At 43.2% G+C, this 22122-nt stretch overlaps 1 long non-coding RNA gene across 1 annotated transcript; it reads right to left on the bottom strand.

The window, feature by feature from the left end:
- Positions 1-4215: 4215 nt before the first annotated feature.
- LOC112129451 (uncharacterized) lies at positions 4216-21845 on the bottom strand. Its single transcript, XR_008514897.1, has 4 exons — positions 21583-21845; positions 16652-16708; positions 13853-14104; positions 4216-4465 (listed from the first exon to the last, which is right to left on the bottom strand). It is a non-coding gene; the product is annotated as an uncharacterized LOC112129451 (long non-coding RNA).
- Positions 21846-22122: the final 277 nt, after the last annotated feature.

Raw genomic sequence — 22122 nt, 5'->3', positions numbered from 1 at the left:
TGTGGAACAGAACCAAGGCCCCAGAGCCTTCGGAGCAGCCCATTTGCAGGCGTTCCAGCAGTTCTCTGCTGCTTGCCTCTCCACTCCCCACCTTTCCCCTGCAGCCTCAGTTCCTTGGTCCTCTGGGCTTTCCAAAGCAGCAGGGCTGGCAGGCTCCTCACTGCCCCCAGAGGGAGAGGTGGCCTGGAAAGGGCAACAGTATGAACAGCCATACTGAGTCAATCATATTTGCCAAGGCCCTGACCCCCCAAAGTCCTCGCCTTGGTCAGCTCTCAGGTCAGTGTCCTCTGCCAGTCCTTCTAACCCGGCTCCCCTCTTCTTCACCCCTCGGCCTACTCCTGACACACTGACCTTCCTCTTTGCCAAAACTTTCAAGTTCTCCTCCTCTCAGGGATTTTATACTTAAACTTCTTTCTGTTCCACCCCAAGCCCCCTAGCCATCCTTCACGCGGCTCTCTCTGCTTTTATATCACCTCCTCCATGCAGCTCTCCCTGATCACCCTGCCTAAAGTAGCCACCCTTATGCCAACTGCTTCAATCTCTTTACCTTGCTTGACTTTCCTTCATGGCTCTTATTTTTATTCCCACCTAAAATTATGTTTTTATTATGTTTATGTCTTTCTCCCCCAACTGGAACTCTCGGGGCAGGGAGAGTGTCTATTTTGTTCACTTCTGTATGTCCAGCATCAACAACATTGCCAGAATATGGTAGGATCTCCCCAAATATTGCTGAGTATATAAGTGAATAAAAGAATGAAAACCTCCCTCTCAAAACTGACTGGGGCTGTATAAAGGAGTCAAGGACCGCTGCAGTCAACAAGAGGAGAGGGCTCTCCAGGAAGTCACACAGTGGGAGGGGCAGGGACAGACGGGTAAGGAATTGGTGGTGGGAGCGGCTCAGCAGCCCTGCCTGAGGACTCCCACAGAGCTGGAAGACCACCAGAGGCCTCATCTATTTCTGATGCCAGAGTCATTCCTTGGCCGTGGAAGAATCGTAGGAGTTAAGTAAGGAATTGGGAGTCACATCCCAGTTCTGCAACTTGTTAGCTTTGTGCCAGTGAGACAATGAATTAACTACTCCCAGCCTCAGTTTCTCCTTCTGTAAGGTGGTGTGGAACACAAGGCAGCTTTTGTGAGGATCAAACAGCAGATGCATATCAAACTCTTAGACTCGGTGGATGTGCCTGTCTGTCACAGAGGCCAGCCTCATACTCACTGCCTTGGTCATCTGGGAAGCAGGATCTGAAACTCAAAGCCTCATCTCTGCCTTAGGGGATGGCATTTGCTCATCAGAATATGTTTTTCTTTCCTTTCATATTTCACAAGAGTTTGTTTGTTTCAGGGGGAAAGCACAAGACTTGCCTCAGAACACCGGGGCAGGGTCTTAACTCTGCTGCGTATCCCTGGACCCATCACTTTGCTTCTCTAAGTCTTGCCTTCCTCATTGCACTGAGATGAACAATGGTGCACCGTCCCCTACACACACCACATTGAATTGCATATTTGCCCTTTATATTTAAAATTCTGCATCTTTCACTGGATCTTAATTTTATATTTGTTTCCACAAAATATAAATTCACTTTTTATAAACATTTCATATATATGTCTATATATATTCTATTAATCATTATATCTACTTCTAGAATATCAGATATTTACATATAGAGGGGCAGCAGGGTGTGAGAGTGAAGAGAGGGGACTATGGAATTAGAAGGTGTAAGCTCAGATCACTTCTGTACTTCTGGCATCAACAACAGTGCCAGAACATGGTAGTTACCTCAAAGGACCACAAAATATTGCTGAATATGAATGAATAAATGAATGAATGAAAATGAATGAATGAATGAAGTGTCTCTACCGTTTACTAGAGGTGACCTTTGACAGGTGTGTTACCTTCTCTCCACCTCAGGTTTCATCATCTGAAAATGAGAAGGTATGAGGACCTACCTTGTAGATTTGTTTTGAAGAGTAACTGAAAAAACCACGTGAAGCTGTGCATTGGGCTTCATATCAGCATTATTTGTAACAGCCAAAAGGTGGAAACAGCCCTAATGTCCATGAAATGAACAAAATGTGGAATATACATACGTACAACAGAATATTCTTCAGTATTCAAAAAGATGGAAATTCTGACATATTATAACACAGATAAATTTTGAAGACGTTATGCTAAATTAAATACACCAGTCACAAAAGGACAGGTATTGTAGTATTCCACTTACATGAGGTCCCTAGAGAAGTCAAATTCATAGAGACAGAAAGGAGGATAGGGGTTGCCAGGGGCTAGGAGGAGGGGGAATGGGGAGCTGTTGTTTAAAAGGTAAGGAGTTTCAGTTTTCAAGGTGAAAAAAGTTCTTTGGATGGATGATGGTGATGGTTGCACAACGGTACTAATGCACTTAATGCCACCTAACTGTACACTTAAAATAGTTAAAATGGTAACTTTTATGCTATGTATGTATGTGCATATAAAAACATACAAATAAAATATAAAACCTATATGAGATACTCACTGTGGTGCCTGGCATAATAAATGTTAGGTTTAAAACTAAATAAATGAAATAAGATATCGTTTGCAAGAATGAGTGGTATCAAAGAGCTTTATAATCTGTAATGCGCCATCAAAATACATCATGTTCCCACCATGCTTTACCTGCAAGGTGAATTCTGGTGGCAGTGGATCGCACCCAATGTGACAATCAGTCACTTCTGGAAAGACTTCCTTTCCCACCACTTCCCTGCACATCAGCTTCTCAGCCTGTTTGCGGATGGGCTGTGGATGCCCCTAGAAACCGATGCAGACAGGTGTTTGGGCATCCCACTGTTGACAGGAAACCAGAAGCAAATCATCCTCTAATTTGTTGGCCAATGAGTCCAGATCTTCATGATTCATAACTTGTTGGATGTTGTGTTTCAAAGCAAAGCTCAGCAGTGTGTGATTTTGGTAGTGTGGGAGAGAGGGCTTCTCTGAGCGTGGGGAATGTGGGGAACACAGCCAACCACCCAGTCTTCAGAAGACTCACCAGTGTTACTGCTGATCCCAGTGACAAAGGCGGGTTTGCATTTCAAGTCCCATGTCCACTCAGAAGGGAAAGTGGTCTGGGCTCTCTGGCCAACTTAACGGAGATCAGAAGTTCTCTTATTTTTAAAAGATTCTATCCTTACTTGCCTCAAAAGGATGCTCCCACATCCACACTGGCACAGGGCTACTCAGGCTCAGGGATTGTCCCTGGGGTTTAATAACTTCCTTCTTTTCCTCTTAGGCACAGCCCAGGCCCAGGAGGCAGGAGACCTGGGTCCTGCCCTGCCACCTGCCATCACCTTCTCAGGAAACTTGCAGAGACGCATCTAACTGCCCTGCACCTCAATCTCTGGTACTGCAAAACTGGGACTCATCGTTCAGATGCGAGATGGGTTGAGGAAAGGAGAAGGTGCTGGTGATGAAGAGTGCCTTGGAATGAGAGTCGGGGTCACACTGGCCACAATTTCTCCCATTCTCTGCTTGAAGTTCCTTTATGATTGAAGAGGCAAGACCATCAGCTCTGGAGTCCGATGGCCCAGGTTTCAGATCCCAGTTCTACAACTTACTGACCTGTTTCAGTTTCCCCATCTGCAAAAGAGATTAAAGAAACAAAACAGGCCAGGAGCGGTGGCTCACGCCTGTAATCCCAGCACTTTGGGAGGCCGAGGCAGGCAGATCACGAGGTCAGGAGATCGAGACCATCCTGGCTAACACAGTGAAACTCCGTCTCTACTAAAAACATGAAAAAATTAGCCAGGCGTGGTGGTGGGCGCCTGTGGTCCCAACTACTCAGGAGTCTGAGGCAGGAGAATGGCGTGAACCCGAGAGGCGGAGCTTTCAGTGAGCGGAGATGTCACCACTGCACTCCAGCCTGGGTGACAGAGCGAGACTCAGTCTCCAACAACAACAACAACAACAACAACAAAACCCTGCCTGCCTTGTGTCATTACTATGAGGATTAGCTAAGTTGATTTTTGTTAAGCAATCCGCACAGTTCCTGGCACATAGTAAACCACAGGCGAGCGCATGGTTTCCTCGTCCCTGTTGCATTTGACAGAGGACTTTCCTTAGTAGCGAGCTCTCTCTCCCCTGATCTGTGCAGCTCTGGGATGTGGCCTAATAGAAACAGATCTAAAGGGCTGGTGGGGATTGGGTGGAAAAGAGATTGTGAAACAATGATCAACACAGAGGCTGCCCTGGAGATTTTCTAAAAGGTTCTCGCATTCCTTTAATTAACTTCCATGAGGGGAGGACAGAAATCAAATTAATAAGTCAGGAAAGAATGCTGACATTTAGGGAAAGAAATGAGCTTTGATGTCAAACAATCTTCAGTTCAGATCGACTCTCTCGCTGTGTGGCTTTAGGAAAGTTGTTTAACCTCTCTGAATCTCACTTTCTGTATCCAAAAAGTGTGCGTAGCATTCCTTTCCATTCAGGGATCCTCTGAGAATTAAATGAGATGATGTAAGTCAATATCTAGCTTAGCCCTGCTGTCTTAAATTTAATACTCCTACAAAATTTTGCAGCTCCTACTATCAAGAGGTGGAGTTTATTTTCCCATTGCTGAATATGGGTTGACCTTGTGAGGGGCGTTGACCAGAAGAATGCAGTGAAGGTGACATCATGCAACTAGACCTTAAGAGACAGTGCAACTTTCACTGGGGCTGTCCTGAAGCACTGACCAGAAACCTCAGATCAGGAAACTGGTCTAGCCTTCCAGAAGACGAGAGTCCCCAGGGAGGAGCATCAGGGTTTCCAGTCAAGTGTCCCAGCACAGCTGCTAGACATGCGCCTGAGGCCATCTTGGGACCTTCCAGCTGAGACAAGCAGAAAATCACACAGCCAACTTAACAAAATTGTAAAGCAATCCTGTTTGATTTAAATCGTCAAGTTTTGTGGGGAGGTTGTGTTATATAGCAAAGCCCACTTGAAACAGCCCTCAATATAGACTGGTTGAATTGAATAACAGTAGAAGTGAAAATCCCTCGAAACAGTAGAAGTGAAAAAGCACATGCTTTTAAGCACAAGCTGCTATTATTATTCATACTGACTAGTTATAATAAGAATACAAAAAGAGTTAACAATGTAACAATCACGGTTGTTCGATGACTTCTTATTTCCTGTCCCCTGGGAGAAGACCACTGTCAGTTGGAACAAGCTTTGACAGGCTCAGATAAGCAGCAACCTTTTTTGTACACAAACATTTTAAATCTCTCTGTCTTTTCCTGTCTGTAATAGCTCTGCATCGCCTCACTGGGCCACCTGGGATGGTGCCACAACTCCTATTAATATTGCCATACGTGGCAGCATTGCACTCGAGTCCCACGCTCTCAGCTGCCTGTGTGTGGCACAGAGCCTATTTTTAGTGTTTTACATCTATAATTATGTATGTTTCACTGCCTCTCAAATGCATATTTGCTCTGGGGAGAGGTTATGGTTATGTAATCTCAGCTATTTTTGATAGGACAAAATGTGTTATACCAACCTGCTAAGTCTCATTCAACCAGAGCAAACAGTCCAACAGTCTCTTCCTCACTCAAACTCCCATGTAAGCAGGGGTGATATTTGAGACATTTTGAGTACTGGTAAAACATTGTCACTGAGAAATCAGAATAGAACCAGCCATTACATCACATTGGTGTTTACAGCTCTGTTTTTAAGGGCCAATTCAGACTACAAATCTATCCATGATTTTTACAAATTAACATTCCCTGCAAGGAAACCAATCAATTGGGAAGGGAAGCTCAGTGTGATCCTGGTGTTATCCGGATGACATCAGCCTTGTTGACTGCCTGGATCAGTTTCCCAAGGTGTCATGTCCTTGGCCAAGAAGTTTTTCCAAAGGAGTTTTCTAGCTCAGAAGGAAGAAGAACTGGCAAAGTCAAGACCAACTTGGTGGGCCTTAGTGATGGAGATCTGGGGCCCAGGCCTAGCAGATGAAGCAGGTGACCTGGGGAGGCCCCCGCTGTGGGGATGCTGTGGAGATCCAGACAGGGAGTTGGGTGAGGGTCAAAGCAACTAAGCAGCTGACAGTGGGAAGCAAGCCGATAGGGGCAGGATCCCAGGCCTGCAGAAATCAGGAGATCTTAGATGCCCCAGGAAAGGGGATTCTGCCTAGGGGAAACACACGGTCTTTTACTCATTCATTTACTCACTTATTCATTCAGTGGACATTGACGGAAGTGTCTACTGGGAGCCAGATACTGCCCTATTTGCCAGGGAAACCGATAAAAACTTCTAGCTTACTTATAAGATATCTGTTTTTCTCTATGTATTAAAATGTTTAAGTAGAAAACTTAGAAAATACAGAAAAGAATAAAGAAGACACCCCATCTTCTGGATTGTCATCTCTTAAAGACCATCCTTGTTAATGTCTGGCTTATCTCCTTATTTGTACATGGTATATGCTTTTTAACCTCAGAATTGGGATTGTATCCTATAAACTATTTTTCACTCAGTATTATATTTCCAGAAGCTTCTTACACCTCTAATAGTTTTTCTGAATATGACTTTTAATGGCTTTAGAGAATCTCATTTTGGGAACTTGCTATAAATTATTTAATGACCCTCAATTCTCATCAATGTTGTCTCCAAATAAAAAATTTTATATCCCCTTAAAATTGCCATTTATGTCTGGGCATGGTGGCTTACGCCTGTGATCCTAGCACTTTGGGAGACTGAGGTTGGCAGATCACCTGAGGTCAGGAGTTTGAGACCAGCCTGGCCAACATGGCGAAATCGTCTCTACTAAAAATACAAAGGCCAGGCATGGTGGCACATGCCTGTAATCCCAGCTACTCAGGAGGCTGAGACAGGAGAATCACTTGAACCCCAGGAGGTGGAGGTTGCAGTGAGCCAAGATCACATCACTATACTCCAGCCTGGGCATCAAAGTGAGACTCCATCTCAAAAAAAAAAAAAAAAAAAAAAAAAAAAATTGACATTTATATGCCACAAAAACATGCCACCTAGTACCTTCATGAGAAATGAAAATAAATAGAGTGGTGGTCTCTTCTATTTGAGAAGTATATCAGAACACAAGTGAGTGAAAGTTATAGTACTATATCAAATAACCTTAATTTGCTCTAGTTTGTACAAAAATTTTCAAACTTCCATACTTTTTCATACATTATTTTCACTGTTGTAACTAGCAAAATGATAATAATTGTCATTGGCAAGAGTACAGAGAAATGAACACTTATATATTTCTATTGAGAGTTCAAATTTCACTGTGTTGAAAGATTTTTAAATGCTCAGACCCAGCATTCACCTTCTAAGAACTTATGTTAAGGAATTAATATTAAAGATGTGTACAAAGATTTATGAAAAACAATATTTATATCAGCATTATTTTTGTGCTTAATACATAGTAACTTCTAAAAATGGAAGCTATAATTACCAGTACTAGCATCACCAATTCCTTTTCCAGCCCCATCTGGCTTTTAGAATAAGAAAATTATAATTAATACATTTTTACATTGGGCTTCATCTCTTTCCAGAATTATTTTTTGACACTTGCATTGTTTTATAATCATGTTAACTGCAATTATTAAGAAATTAACTTGAAATTTTTGGGTTCTCTGTTAAGCAATGCTTCTTTTATATTGCTTTTTCTCATATCTGAATTATTTATTTTGCTTCATTTTTCAGCCACCTGGAGCGTTTCTTTGATGATTTTTGTTTTCAAGAAGTAATAGTCACAACATATGTTGTTTATGAATCTGTCCCCTAAGATTATCTGCACACTTTCGGAGGGCTGTGACTGGGATTGCAGACACCACCCCAGGAGGGGAAGCACAAAAAAGATTACGAGTATACAAGAATGGCACCTTGGCTGCATATAGTCTTAGTTCTCAATCTCAATCCTCTGAAAGTTTTTGGATTTTTATAACATTTTATCTTAGAATTTGCTAAGAAGTGTGACCTAGTGCAATTTCTTTCTTTCTTCTTTTGAAGGTAATTTGGATATTTCTACTGTCCACCCCAGAGGACTAAAAGATTATAGGATTTTAAATTTTTTATCCTTGAAATGCAAACATTTTAGCCATGTATGCATCAAAGAACTCTTAGAGAGGATAGCAGATCTTTTCTTAGGAGGCCATACAGCTTTCTAAGTAGGTCACAGGGTCTGTAGTGGCCAGCATGCAATTCTGCTGTTGTAGCAGAAAAGCCGCCAGAAACAATGTATAAATAAGCAGGCATGGCTATGTTCCAATAAAACTTTATTTGCAAAAGCAGGTGAACAGCCTGCCGGCGCAGTTTGCCTCTAGATTCTACAGACACAAGTCTTGCTTCAGCTCAGGGGAATTTTCTGTCATATCTTGAGTTATTTTTTTTTCTCTTTCATTTGCTCTGTTGCCACCATTTAAAATCTTACATAGAGAGTTGATCTGTAGCTTCCTTTCTAGCTTCCTCTCTCCTTTTTCTTTCTCTATCTCTTTTCTTATTTTCTCCATTTCTTGTCGTCTTTTCACTGATTCTGGGAGGATTCCTTGAGCTCACTTCTAAATTCACAGATTCTGTCTTCGTTCTATTCAATCTGCTCTGTATTGCCCTAACAGCACTAGAACATTTCCATGATTATGCTTTTCACTGGGAAACTGTCTTTCTGGATTTCAAGGATTTCCATCAAAAGAAACAATATCTCTAATCTTATCGGAAATACCAAAATTAGCGATCACTTTTACCCTTGTTTATTGGTATAGTTTTATATCATGAGAGAGTATATGTTTTGATTTCTCAAAATAAGCTCTGTTTTTTAAATCACAGAAACTTTTCCTACCCCTGTTACATTTTCTTTTATTGTACCTATTTGCAGAGGGAAAACTGTTGATCCACTGTTACAACTTGAGAATGATTCTATTAGAAACTTATTTAAATATGTTACTCACAGAAGGGAAAAGGACTTCTTGGTCTATTCTGCAGGTGTTTTTCTAGTTTGGAGGTTCAGTTGACTATGAAGAACAGAAAGTGGGTGAGTGGGAAGGTGCAGCAGGAAAATGCACCATTTCCTGGCGATTTCTTTTCACCCTGTGCAAGCATTGGGGCAGCAGCATCCGCAGTCATCTGCAGGGCTGAGATTTGCTCACTCCACTGCTCGGGACCCTCTCCTGGTTGTCTCCACCTAACCTTTCCAGTGAGAGCTCCATTTACTCTCCTATTGAGGCAGGAGGCAGAACTCAACTCTGGAGATGAGGCTTGGACACCAGACCTAAATGAGGACTAGCTAAAACAGGTCAGGGCCAGAAGCACCTCCCCATAAGACACACCCATCAGTGGGCCATGTCAGTTTACCAGTGCCATGGCAACGCCCAGGAGTTACCCTCCCCTTTTCATGGCAACACTCGACAACCCAGAAGTTACCTCCCTCATTCTAGACATTTCTGCATGGACTGCCCCTTATTTTGCATATAATTAAAATTGGGTATAACTATGAGTATAATGGCACTTCTAAGCTGCTACTGTGGGCACACAGCTTATAGGGCAGCCTGTCTTCTGCTGTACATTGCTGCTTCAATAGAAGTGGCTGTTTAACACCACTGTCTTGCCCTTGAATTCTTTCCTGGGGGAGGCCAAGAACCCTCCTGGGCTAAGCCTCAATTTAGGGGCTGGCCTGTCCTGCATCAATATGGCAGGAAGGTTTATTATTGTCCCGAGCATGTACTTCTCTGCCATGACTGTACTAATAGCCCCAAATCAGGGCAGCAAATCCTTGCTTTCATTGAGTCTCCTTAGCAATAATTGTTTTTTTCCTTCCCACATTATTTACACCACGTGAAACCTGGTGTGAGTGGTGCTCTTGGCTGTTTCCTATCAGGGGCAGTGGGACAATTCCTCAAGTCCTTTAATCTGCCCCATGCAAATTACTCTGGGGTCCACCATAGTAAATAACATGAACCCAAGGTTGAGGGGCTTTTGCAGCTCTTGGGGATCCCCTCCACTTCTGCGGGGGCCCTTCCCGTGCCTGCATTAGACGGCAGCCTTCATTCAACCGCTTTCCTTCTCCATCACATCCTTTAAAGAAAAGTGCTCAAGTTTCTAGGTTATCCATGGCTTAGTTTCTAGTGCTGATGGAGGTTTTCTTTCTTTCTTTCTTTTCATTTTTTGTTTTTTAATTTGGTCATAATAAGGTTTGGAGAGGCAAGGGAAGTAAACAGATAAACTCGAATCGCTCTCTGAAAATGGAAGCCACAGTTTCTTCTTGATTCCTTCTGACAACTTGGATTAACAGACTTGGAAACTTTTCTCTTGCGTCTTGCAGTAACTCAATTCAGTTGGAAGGCACCTGTGGTCCTCCTTGTTGTGAACAGTTCTATCTTCTCATACACCTGTGATTTTTCTTTGTTTGCTTCTCTCCATTAACCCATTGCTAGGAGTTCTGTCAGAGATTGTGTGGGTCCCTGTGTGAATAATTCAGGCCAGGACGATGGGAGAATGGAGTGGATTAAACTGGATGGAGTTCTGTTTGGCTGACTCGAAGATCTAGAAGCTGAACGAAGAAGAGGGAGCTAGAAGAGGCCAGGGTAAGGAGGTCTGCCTGGAAGGGAGCGGTGGCATGAAGTTTGGACTCCCTGCTCAAGGTTCCTTTTCTGTGTTTGGTATTTGCATCGGGGGTCTTTCTATAGTGAGCACAAACCCCAACTTAGAGGGAGATAACTGAGGAAGGGAAACCGAGGCGTAGTTCTGGTTTCAAGTAGAGCTGAATTTAAAGTCAAAACAACATCCTTGAGAATCCAGTTTCTATCACTTCCTAGTGCTTCCTGCTGTGTTAGATTGATTCTCGGGCTCACTATAGTGGCCCCTAAAACTTCTGGGTGATAAAGTGGCTACAACAGCTCCAGCCTTACCCCTCCTCCTCCCATCAGCTCAATTCCAACAGCATAGAGCTTGGATCTTTCCCTCGGTTTCCACTAAACATTTTTTTTCAATTAATAAGAGCTTTATTGAGATGTAATTTACATACCATACAGTTCACCCACTTAAAGTAAAATTCAGTGATTTTAGTATATTCATGGAATTATACAACCATCAGCACAATCAATTTAAAAAAAATTTCATCACCTCAAAAAGAAACCCCATTCCCATTAGCAGTCACTCCCCATCCTCTTTCTCCCAGCCCTAGGTAACCACAAATCCACTCTCTGTCTCTATGGATTTGTCTGTTCCGAACATTTCATACAATAGGTGGTCTTTTGCACTGGGCCTTTTTAACTTTGCATAATGTTTGAGAGTTTCACCTATGTTGCAGCGTGTGCCTGAATCTTATTTCTTTTCATGGCTGAATAATACTCCATTGTACAGATGCATCACATTTTGTTTATACATTCATTGGTTGAAAGATACTTGGTTTGTTTCCACCTTTTGTCTACTACAGTGCTGCTGGGATCGTTTGTGTGCATTATGTGAACATTTGGTTTCATTTCTCTAGGGTAGGTATTGAGGAGTGGAATTGCTGGGTGATATAGTTCACCTTTTGAGAAACTGGCTGTTTTCCAAAGCAGCTGTACTATTTTACACTCACAACAGCAGTGTCTAAGGGTTCAATTTCTCCACTTCCTTGCCAGTCTTGTTCAGATCTCTCTATTTGGCTGTAGCCACGCTTGTGTTGGGAAGTCATAACTTATTGTGGACTCCCACTAAACTTTTGAGAGCCGTTCTGATTGGACCACCCTGGGTGGTGAGACCGTTCCTGGATCAATCACTGTGTCAAGGTCCATTTTGTGCTGGATTGACCAGATCTGAGTCAAGAACCTCATCCTGGAGATCCTTCCAGACCATGTGGACTCAGAATGAAGCGAAGGGTTGACTCCAAGTTCAAAATCAGAGTCATTACTAGAGTAAGAGGATCTGGGATGCTGGGAAGATGAGAATTCATGTCCACTAAAGCTCAGCCGCCAGCAGTCTGCTGGGGCTGTGCCCTGACCCAGGCCTGGGTGGAAGTTGGCTTCAGGGTTTAGTCCCAAGGAATTACTGGTCTGGGGGTCCCCTTCACTATGCCCCTGGCACCATGGCCACTTATCCATGGCACTGACCAGTTCTAGAGGCTTTAGCCCACTCTCACCTCCAGTTTTCACCACAGCAGGGCTGTTGGTGAGGGTCTGCAAAGACAGTTTTGAAATTTCTATCAAACAGACCACTCCTTCCCATTCTGGAAATAATGAATTCTTCAATCTGGCCCATCTGCCATGTATCTAACAGATGTTCCTCAGACCTCCCGGCCTATAAATACCACCCTTTGCTAATACCCAGTATGGATAAGTTTTTTCTTATTTTTATATACAGTTGGTCATTTTCTGGGGAATCTGGGAGATAGATAGGTATGTGCTTATGTTGTTGTCTTCCTGCACTAGAGAAGTAATTCCAGCATGCTTCCTGGAAACAGCTTTGACTCAAGCTATCTATTTCAAGACTGGGTTAAAAATGATGCTACTTCTACTAAAAATACAAATATTAGCCAGGCATGGTGGCATGATTTTGTAGTCCCAGCTACTCAGGAGGCTGAGGCAGAAGAATCACTTGAACCCAGGGGGCAGAGGTTACAGTGAGCCAAGATCATGCTACTGTACTCCAGCCTGGGTGACAGAGGGAGTCTCTGTCAAAAAAAAAAAAAAAAATAGTGATGCTACTTCAAACCACATCATGTCTCATTGGACACTCTCCACATGGTCAATAATATAATAGAAGTCAGGTGTCACCTTCTAAACCATGAAGGTTTACTACATGGTGGGCACTATGGAAAACATTTTCATGTATTATCTCATTTAATCATGAAATCCCCATATTATTCTCACATTATAGGTAAGGAAACTGAAGCTCAGAGAAGTTAAGTGACTCGTCAAAAGTCACACAGTAAACCACAACGATTCACATGTAGTGCTAGAATTTTTAAGTGACCCTGACTGCCACTGTATTCTTCCCATCACTTTATCTATCCAGACCCTCCTCCAATCCTGCAGAGCCTCCTTGTGAATATGAGAAACCCATCCCCCGACCTGATCCTTCCTGGTTTGGCCATCATCAGGATATGTCTGGCCTCTGGAGTAATCTGCTGTCTGGCTCCCTGACCCCAGTCTTGCTTCCTGCAATCTATCCTTTACCCTCCAGCCAACACGAACTTTCTCCAGTGCAACACTGATTGTATCACTGCCTGATTCAAAAGGCTTCAAAGCCAAGAGTTGAAAACTCCTCAGTGCAGGGCACGGGCAGGCTCCTGTAATGCTGTCTCTCTTGCTGCCTCCACACCCTCTGCTCTGCTGCTCATGTGAACCATTTGCAAGTCCCTCAATGCACCATGCTGCTTCTCACTTCTGTCTTTGCACCACTTGTCATTTTGTCTTCTTACCTCTGTCCCCACCCCTTACCCCTCACCAGTTTCACTTCTCTGTGCTCTTCATCCTTCAAGGCCAAATCTATGTAGCAGCCCATGGAAGAAGACACTTCTTCAAAACCACCACCACAGACACAGCCACCAGGCCTTTAGTCAGGGATGCAATGGCCTTGTAGCTTCGAATCACACCAGCCTACCTGGTTGACCTGCTTACTAGGTTGTCCTCAGAGTCAGAATAGAAAGACTGCTATGGTCATCTGGTCGACCTGAAACCCTTTTCTTAACAGAGATCAAAGCTTAACCCATATTCCATATGGCCCAGCTCATGTTCCCTGGACCATTTCAACAACCCAGGCATAAGGAACCTTGGCCAGTTTTTCCATCTGCAAATTGAAAGGGAATGTTTCCCGCAGATAATCTCCCAGGCCCTTTTTTACTCTAAATTTCAGGATTGCACGTATTGTCTTATCTTAGGGTCTACAATGAGCTAAACATGATCTCACATTTCCCCATCTCTCTCTGTCTCCTTGTCCCTTGTTCCTTGGTTACTTTCAGGGTACAGCCTGCTCCTGGAAAGTCGTCTGGGCTGTAAGGAGTGGGTACTGCACTTCCATTATTCATGAGTCCCAGGGCCGGCAGTCCTGCAGATGGAGGATTAGAGCCACGGGTCCCCAGCAGGCTGCATGTCCTACTTGAGCAGGAATAAAAGGCCAGGTTGGATGCCTGCAGGAAGGGTAAACATACCCATACATTTTCTACAACAAAAAAAGGAAGAAAGAACGAAAAGAAATATTGATTATGTGGCATTGAAGTGCCTGGGGCTTTAACAGACATTCAAAATTGGACGCATTGCTCAAGATCAATAGTAGGTTTTATGCTTCTAACCTAAAAAGTACCAGCTCTATGTAATTTAAACACCGACAGCCACGAGGATATCTCCTAGCATCTGGCCTGCTTTCCTCAGGTACCCCGGACACATCTGCTGGCTTCTCTGCAGCCATTTTCCTTTTCTTTCTTTTTTTTTTTTTTTTTTTTTTTGCCGGAAGATGACAGTGGGTAAATGAAAGGATTATTTTCGGAAATGTGGAATCAACTGCTTCTGATATCATTGCCAGAAATGATAACCTCAGACAGCAGTGTTGCCTGGCTGAAGACGGGGAGGTCAGCTCGTTGACAGGAGGCAGGGAACAGGGGTGGGTTTCTGAGGTTGGAAATGAAGGACAGGAGAGGTGAGTGCTTCCTGGCCAACCTCCCAGGCCTGGGGCTGTGCTAGGTGCACACAGGTTCTCCCCTTGTCTTTGTGCCAGCCCATGGGATGGGAGGTGCCTGCTTTACAGAGGAAAAAACACAGTAACTTGCTTGATTGAGTGGGGATTTGGCTGCAGCTAAGGGGGTGGCCAGATGATTTCTAGGGGAACATTTGTGTCTAAGAATTTTTATACGTGCATATGCACGTGTATGCAGACACACACTCACACATACTTCTTGTTGGCTGGGGGACAAACAGAAGCAGAAGAGGACTGTCACTGTTATGGCAATGGGCTCTGACGGCCTAAGATTCCATCCTGGCTCCATCAATTATTAGCTGTAACTTGAGAGCAGTTACTTAGTTTGCCTTTCTCTCAGTTTGTTCATATGTAAAACGGAGGTGATAATGATAATTAATAATAATAATATCTACAGTTTAGGGTTCTTGGGAAGATTAAAAGAGTCTCTACAGGTAAAGTTTAGCATGGAACAAGCACACGATAAGTGTTAGCGAACATTAGTAACCAGTAGGCAGGCAGGTTTGGCAGAGAATGTGGCTGTTTCAGGTTGCCAGGATGCAGGTTGAGATGTTGATTTCAACAGCAAGTCCAATTCAGCAGGGCCGAGGTAAGTCAACACCCACCCCAACATCCCAGGCACATGCACACAGGTAAAGCATGGCACCAGCCTTTCAGGAGGTAGGTTCCTACCTGTGGCTCCAGCTGCCCTCACCATATCTCAGGCAGTGCCCTCGGGTCCTCACTGGAGCAGGCACCTTAACTGGGTGAGCCTGCAGCTTTTCTGGGTACCTGATTCTCTTAACCCCCACCCAGAGATGATCTGTGCACCTTCTGTGCTGGCTTTGTTTATGGGCACAGAGTGCATATGTTGGGCAGAGTTGTGTAAAGTTTTCTTTCTCCCCACTTAATTTTGTGGCAGTATAAGACAGTTAATCTGTTTTGACATGCTATCTAAATGGCCCTCAGATCAGTATACGGAAGAAGCCATCCATAAGTCATGTCTTTTATACACATGTACTGGTGTGTACAAGAGGGAGAGTTATATTGGCTGCGAGAGGCAGAAGAATAATGGCCGTTATTATGGCGATTTCAGGGTCGCCACATTCACTCCACATATCAAATCCTCTTTCAATGAGGCCAGTTCCATCAGCTGTCAGATTCTATTAAATATATCCCTCAGACCCACTGACCAGCTGACAGGAGAGAAACTCAAAACCACACACCCTCCTATTAGCATCATAAAATGTGAAGTCAGCTGGAAGGGATGATAACAGAACTGAAAACAGAAGAGATGAAAATCTGCAATGCCCTTGTGTCCTCCTAAATAGAAACCCCAAGAGTTACAAACACACCCATAAAATACCAAGGTGAAGCAACAACAACAAAAACAAAAACATGATAAAGATCATCCTGTTGTATGCTTCATAACATAGAATGGTTCTTTTACCTTTTGTTAATGTGAGATTTGCATAAATGTTTCATGAGATTAATACAATGCATAAACCAAAACGTTTATTAGGTGACATCTGTGCTGTTTTCCCAGATAATGCAGTGTTTCTTCCAAGTCAATGAAATATAACCTATCATAAGGTTGGGTTGTTAAAATACTTGTGCAAAGGCTGTGATCATATTTTACGCTTTTGCAGATGCTCTGGTTCTACCAGAGAATTTCTTAATCAGACAAGAGCTCAAGATGGCTGGCACCTTAAAAGAAGGTGTAGAGGTTCCCTTGGAGACAGAGCAAGAGAGGAGAAGAAAACTTTCTGTGAGTTGACTAGATTTGCTTCTCCATTTCTTCAATCTAACTTTCCAAATTTGGATTTGTTTGCAGAGATATTCGCTTAATACTTGAAGGAAAAAACAATTAGATCTGTACTTAGAATCTACCAAGAAGCAGAGAGTGGGTCAAAATGCCCAATGACTTTATGCAGCTACAATCCTATCATAATATTGGTTCCATATGGGACTCTTTAAAGGAAAAAACAAAAAAAGTTATGAGACCAATAATTTTTAATGAAACTTGGCTTAGCTCACAAGCAAGTCCAACAGATGAAACAGCAGCCCAAGCTGGAAACATGATTTTTCTTCTTCCTGGCAGGGATGAAAGAAAGCATTGTTTCAATTAAGAAAGAACCTAATAGAGATATGTTTTGTATTATCAATTTTACACAAGTAAAGATTTAGACATTGTCTCTCTCTCAACATCTTTAAGGGAGTTCCTCTCTTTCTCTGATGGCTGTGTGAGATCATTTTAAATGTGGGAGCCTTCCTGACCCTGCTTTTTGGGTTGGACTTTTGATGGAAAGTTTTAGTAAAAAATTGTTGAAAGCTCTTGTCTCCATCAATTTGGGACAGATTTTGGAGGTAGAGAAAGTTGCCATAAAATGAGGATGGCAGTCTATCTATCTATCATCTATCTGTCTATCTATCTATTATCTCTCTATCTCACTGTAGCATGAGATTTCCCAGTAGTGACATTTTGGGCTGGATAATTCTTTGTTGTAGGGGGCTGCCCTGTGAATGGTACGATGCTCAGCAGTTTCCCTGGCCTCTACCCATTAGATGCCAGTAGCATCCTTCCCCTAGTTTGTGACAACCCCAAAAGCCTCCAGATATTGCCAAATGTCACTTGGAAGGTAACACTGCCCACCAGTTGAGTGTTTCAGTATTTTCCATGAAACACTTGGACATTTGTTTACTGCCATATCTGAGTGTCCTGTGTAGGATTATTTGCTTAAGGACAAAAGTGATTTGTTATTTAGGTAGCATCTGAGTCTGCTCATATCTAGTGGCCTAGCTCTGTCTCGGTTGGAAAAACTCCATATGTTAGAACACAGAAAAAGAATACGGGTTGTAAATGGCAGCCCATGCTGCCCACACCACTGTGGAATGAAATGAGCCACAGAAGGAGCCTCTTGTCCAGGTTCCTGCCTTCAGATGAAACAACTAGGCTCAAAGAGAGTTGGTTCAGCCATCACAAGTGTCCAACTGGGGTGAGGGATTTTCCCGGCACCTCCACCTTGTCTCTGCCTATCACATCACTCCGTTTTATATTTTCTTGAGCTCTTACTGCTATTTGAAATGATCTTGCTTATTTGTGTGTATACATTTGCCTCTATTTTCAATTGACTGTCTCCCCCACTAGAATGCAAACTCCATGAGAATAAGGACTTTACTTGCTTTAAGTGGCAATGTAGCCCTTTATCCAAACTTAGGGGCTTTAGTATCAGACCCAGGATCTGCTGCTTATTAGCTACACTGACCTTGCGCAGCCATTTAGCTTCACTAAGCTATATTTTCCTTCTCTGTAGAATAATAATAATAATAATAGGATTGGTTCCTCTCTGATGGAATTAAATGAGATCATACTTAACACATAATACGTGCTCCACAAATACAAGCTTTTATTGCTCAACCACCATAATTATACCTAACACAGTGGTGCCTGGCATAGAAAGAAACACAACAAATATTAGTGAAGTAAATGAATGAATGAATGAACAAATTCTCTTGTGTCTGTCTCTAATTTTATTTTATTTTTTTAAGATGGAGTCTCACTCTTGTCACCCAGACTGGAGTGCAGTGGCCGGGTCTTGGCTCACTGCAACTTCTGCCTCCCAGGTTCAAGCAATTCTCTTGCCTCAGCCTCCCCAGTAGGTGGGATTACAGGCACCTGCCACCACGTCCGGCTAATTTTTTTTTTTTTTTATTGTTAGTAGAGACAGGGTTTCACCATGTTGGCCAGGCTGGTCTCAAACACCTGACCTCAGGTGATCCACCCACCTCAGCCTCCCAAAGTTCTGGGATTACAGGTGTGAGCCACCTCGCCTGGCCTCTAATTTTAAATTTCTCTTGTCACAGTTGATAATTTGCTATCAAATCCCCTTTTCTATTTTCACTGGAGCTGGAATGCCATGGTCTAATAGAATGTTTGTTTCTAAGCAAGTAATTATAGCAATCATATATAAATAAAATATATATTGGGAACAAAATATACCAATTTTTTTTGGTAACATCCCAGTTGGTGGTATGTCTTCTCTTAGGAAATATCATTCTCTGCAAAGGACTTCATTATTTTCTGAAATTCAATTTCGTGCTGACCCAGACAGTCTTCTCTTTCTCATCGGTTTGTGGGGAATCTGTCAATGTCCCGAACTAGGGGAAAGTTGGAGAGAGACAGTGGCAAGTGGAGTGCTTGCATGAGAGGCAGCGGAGTTCTGGAAGGGAGTGGAGTGCTTGGGTGAGAGGCAGTGGAGTTCTGGAAGGGAGAGGAGTGTTGGGTGAGAGACAGTGCAGTTCTGGAAGGGAGAGGAGTGCTTGGGTGAGAGACAGTGCAGTTCTGGAAGGGAGAGGAGTGTTGGGTGAGAGACAGTGCAGTTCTGGAAGGGAGAGGAGTGCTTGGGTGAGAGACAGTGCAGTTCTGGAAGGGAGAGGAGTGCTTGGGTGAGAGGCAGTGCAGTTCTGGAAGGGAGAGGAGTGCTTGGGTGAGAGGCAGTGCAGTTCTGGAAGGGAGAGGAGTGCTTGGGTGAGAGGCAGTGCAGTTCTGGAAGGGAGTGGAGTGCTTGGGTGAGAGGCAGTGGAGTTCTGGAAGGGAGTGGAGTGCTTGGGTGAGAGGCAGTGCAGTTCTGGGAGGCAGTGGAGTGCTTGGGTGAGAGGTAGTGCAGTTCTAGGGGGAGAAGAGTGCTTGGGTGAGAGGTAGTGCAGTTCTGGAAGGGAGAGGAGTGTCTGGTGAGAGGCAGTGGAGTTCTGGAAGGCAGTGGAGTACTTGGGTTAGAGGCAGTGGAGTTCTGGAAGGGAGAGGAGTGCTTGGGTGAGAGGCAGTGGAGTTCTGGAAAGGAGAGGAATGCTTGGGTGAGAGGCAGTGGAGTTCTGGAAGGGAGTGGAGTGCTTGGGTGAGAGGCAGTGCAGTTCTGGAAGGGAGTGGAGTGCATGGGTGAGAGGCAGTGCAGCTCTGGAAGGGAGAGGAGTGCTTGGGTGAGAGGCAGTGGAGTTCTGGAAGGGAGTGGAGTGCTTGGGTAAGAGGCAGTGCAGTTTTGGAAGGGAGATGCAGTGCTTTGGGTGCATATGACATTGCTCAGCCTCCTCCAGCATCCGAGTGGCAAATCACCATGTGTGAGAAATATGCTCAATCAGAGAAGAAAAAGAGATGTAATTATGTCATTTATAATGAATTCTGAAGGAAACAAAGAATTTAAGAAGGAAAACTCTGGAGACAACCAGAGATCCAAAGCCTTTCGGATCATCTGAGCTGCCCTGGAGAAGACGCATAGCTGATCAAACATTTGTGCCGATCATAGGAGGCCGTCCCAGCCCCTGAGAATGCTCAGGAGGAAGCAGAAAAACTCAGGAGCCCAAGCAAACACAGTCCAGCTTTTATTAAAGAAATTATATGCTCCTCTCAGCTTCTACTCGCATCGATAATATCAACTTTTGGACAAACGCATCTCTCTGGGGAACAGGTTCTGAGACTGGCTCCTAATCTTCTTTCTTTGAAGTATCCAAGGGCTTAAAGGCATGTGTCAATATCTGCGGCCTCTGGCCTTTGTAGGAGGGGGTTTGAAAGGGTCCTGCTGTGGAGGAGAGTGAGACCACCACATCCCCCTTTCCAGGCTGACTGTTTCCATTCAGCCAGCCTTCAGCCTCCAGAACACCACCTGCCCACGCTGCAGTAAGAACTCCCTGACGATCCTGGTGTCTCATAAAGAGGTGGTCACCATGCACCTCCTGTTTTAACACAGGCCATGCTCAGGGGGTTCCACTTTCAAGAACTAAATATTTCTAAAAGATTGATTACAGCACTTATTATATCATATGATATGGAACACCATTAACTAACTCTTTTGAAAATTATAATGAGAATTGAGTTTATGAATATATTTGTATATTATTGTCTTCACCAGCATTTCCCAAGTGTGCTGCTAATGTAACAGCCAACACCTAGTTCCTGTGTATTCTCTCACAGGCCCTGTGCTAAGCACACGCTTCATCAGACGTGCTCTTCACACCAACCCCAGGAGATAAGTATTATTATGCTCATTTTATTGAATCCAGATCCCATATTTTAACCTAAGTTTTTGTGGTCAAGTGAGTTTGTAAAAGTCAGAGTTAACCAAGATTAATGGATTTTGTTACTATAGGAATTCTCAGCTTTTTAATATGTTTATATCCATTAGAAATCTCTAAGAGGGAGAATAAAATATGTAAACTTTTCCAAACATACTTTACCATGGAACACTTTTTTCCTCTAGTGTTATTTCCAGGGGTTAGTTTTCTATAGGAACCTTGCTAGGGAGGGTTATGTCCTAAAGAGACACAGACTCTACTTTCTGGATTAGTCACAAGGCTACAAAGTGGATCATTGAATGAGTTTTTTAATGAGTTTTTATGTTTCTATAAACTACTTTCAAAATTGCAATATCAGAATTGAAAACTTGATATAGAGCCAGGGTTATACCACGCTGGATATCAAAAATCATGGGAATAGTTTGGCAGAATTTTCACTGCTTATAAAAACTCTCACCAAGCTCCTTCATTTTACCCTCTAGTTACCAATTTCCTAACTTACAGGATCTTTTCCCAGGACTAGAAGAGATTCTTCCACCAGAACCTCTACAGCTTACCTGAGAGCAGGGGCTAAACAGTCCACAGACTAAATCTGGCCCACTGCCTGCTTTTGTAAATAAAGTTTTATTGGAACACATCCATACACATTCCTTTACATAGCGCCTAAGCTGCTTTCACACTATAAGGGCAGAGTTGAGTAGCTGTAACAGAAACTATACAGACCACAGAGCCTAAAATATTTACTATGTGATCTTCTTCAGAAAAAGTTTGTCAACTCTTGCCTTAGAGCAACATATTTACAATGATTATAGAGCCTGGCTACAACACAAAACTTCTTCAGTAGAAGCCATTGCCTAATATACCATAAATTCAATTTGAAGCAAGCTATTGCCATGGCTTACCTATTCTTTAAGTTCAGAGATCCTATGTAAAGCATGTTTTCTGCAGAAGGAAAAAGGAAAAAGACACCAGCATCGATTGAGCTGTGATTAGGTATATGGAATGGCACATATACTGTCCCATTTGTAACAATTTAGATAAGCAGATGGTGACCCCATTTTATGCAGAAGAAAATTAATTCAATGAGGTGAAGTCATTTGACCAAGGCTATGCAGTAAAGGATTTGCATCTCAAACTCTGACTCAAAGATGGGTGCTGATTCTATAGAATGGTTAAGAGTGAAAGATCTGGAATTACCTGGCCAAGATTCCAATTCTAGCTCTGTCATGAACTAGCTTTGTGACTTGTGCAAGTGACATAACTGTTTGCCTCAATTTCCTCACCTGTGAAATGGGAAAGAAAAATACTATTTTAATAGGGGTTTGAGAACTAAATGAGTTAATTCATGATACCTGGCATATTAAAGGTACTGAGCACGTGTTAGGTGTTAATGTTAAATGGGGAGGGGCATCAAAGGATGGAGGATGACATCTAAACTTCTG

The sequence above is a fragment of the Pongo abelii genome, chromosome 18 (genome assembly GCF_028885655.2).
Source record: "Pongo abelii isolate AG06213 chromosome 18, NHGRI_mPonAbe1-v2.0_pri, whole genome shotgun sequence".
NCBI classification, from domain to species: Eukaryota; Metazoa; Chordata; class Mammalia; order Primates; family Hominidae; genus Pongo; species Pongo abelii.
Note: the sequence above shows the minus strand (reverse complement) of the source record. Positions and strands in the feature narration are given on the sequence as shown.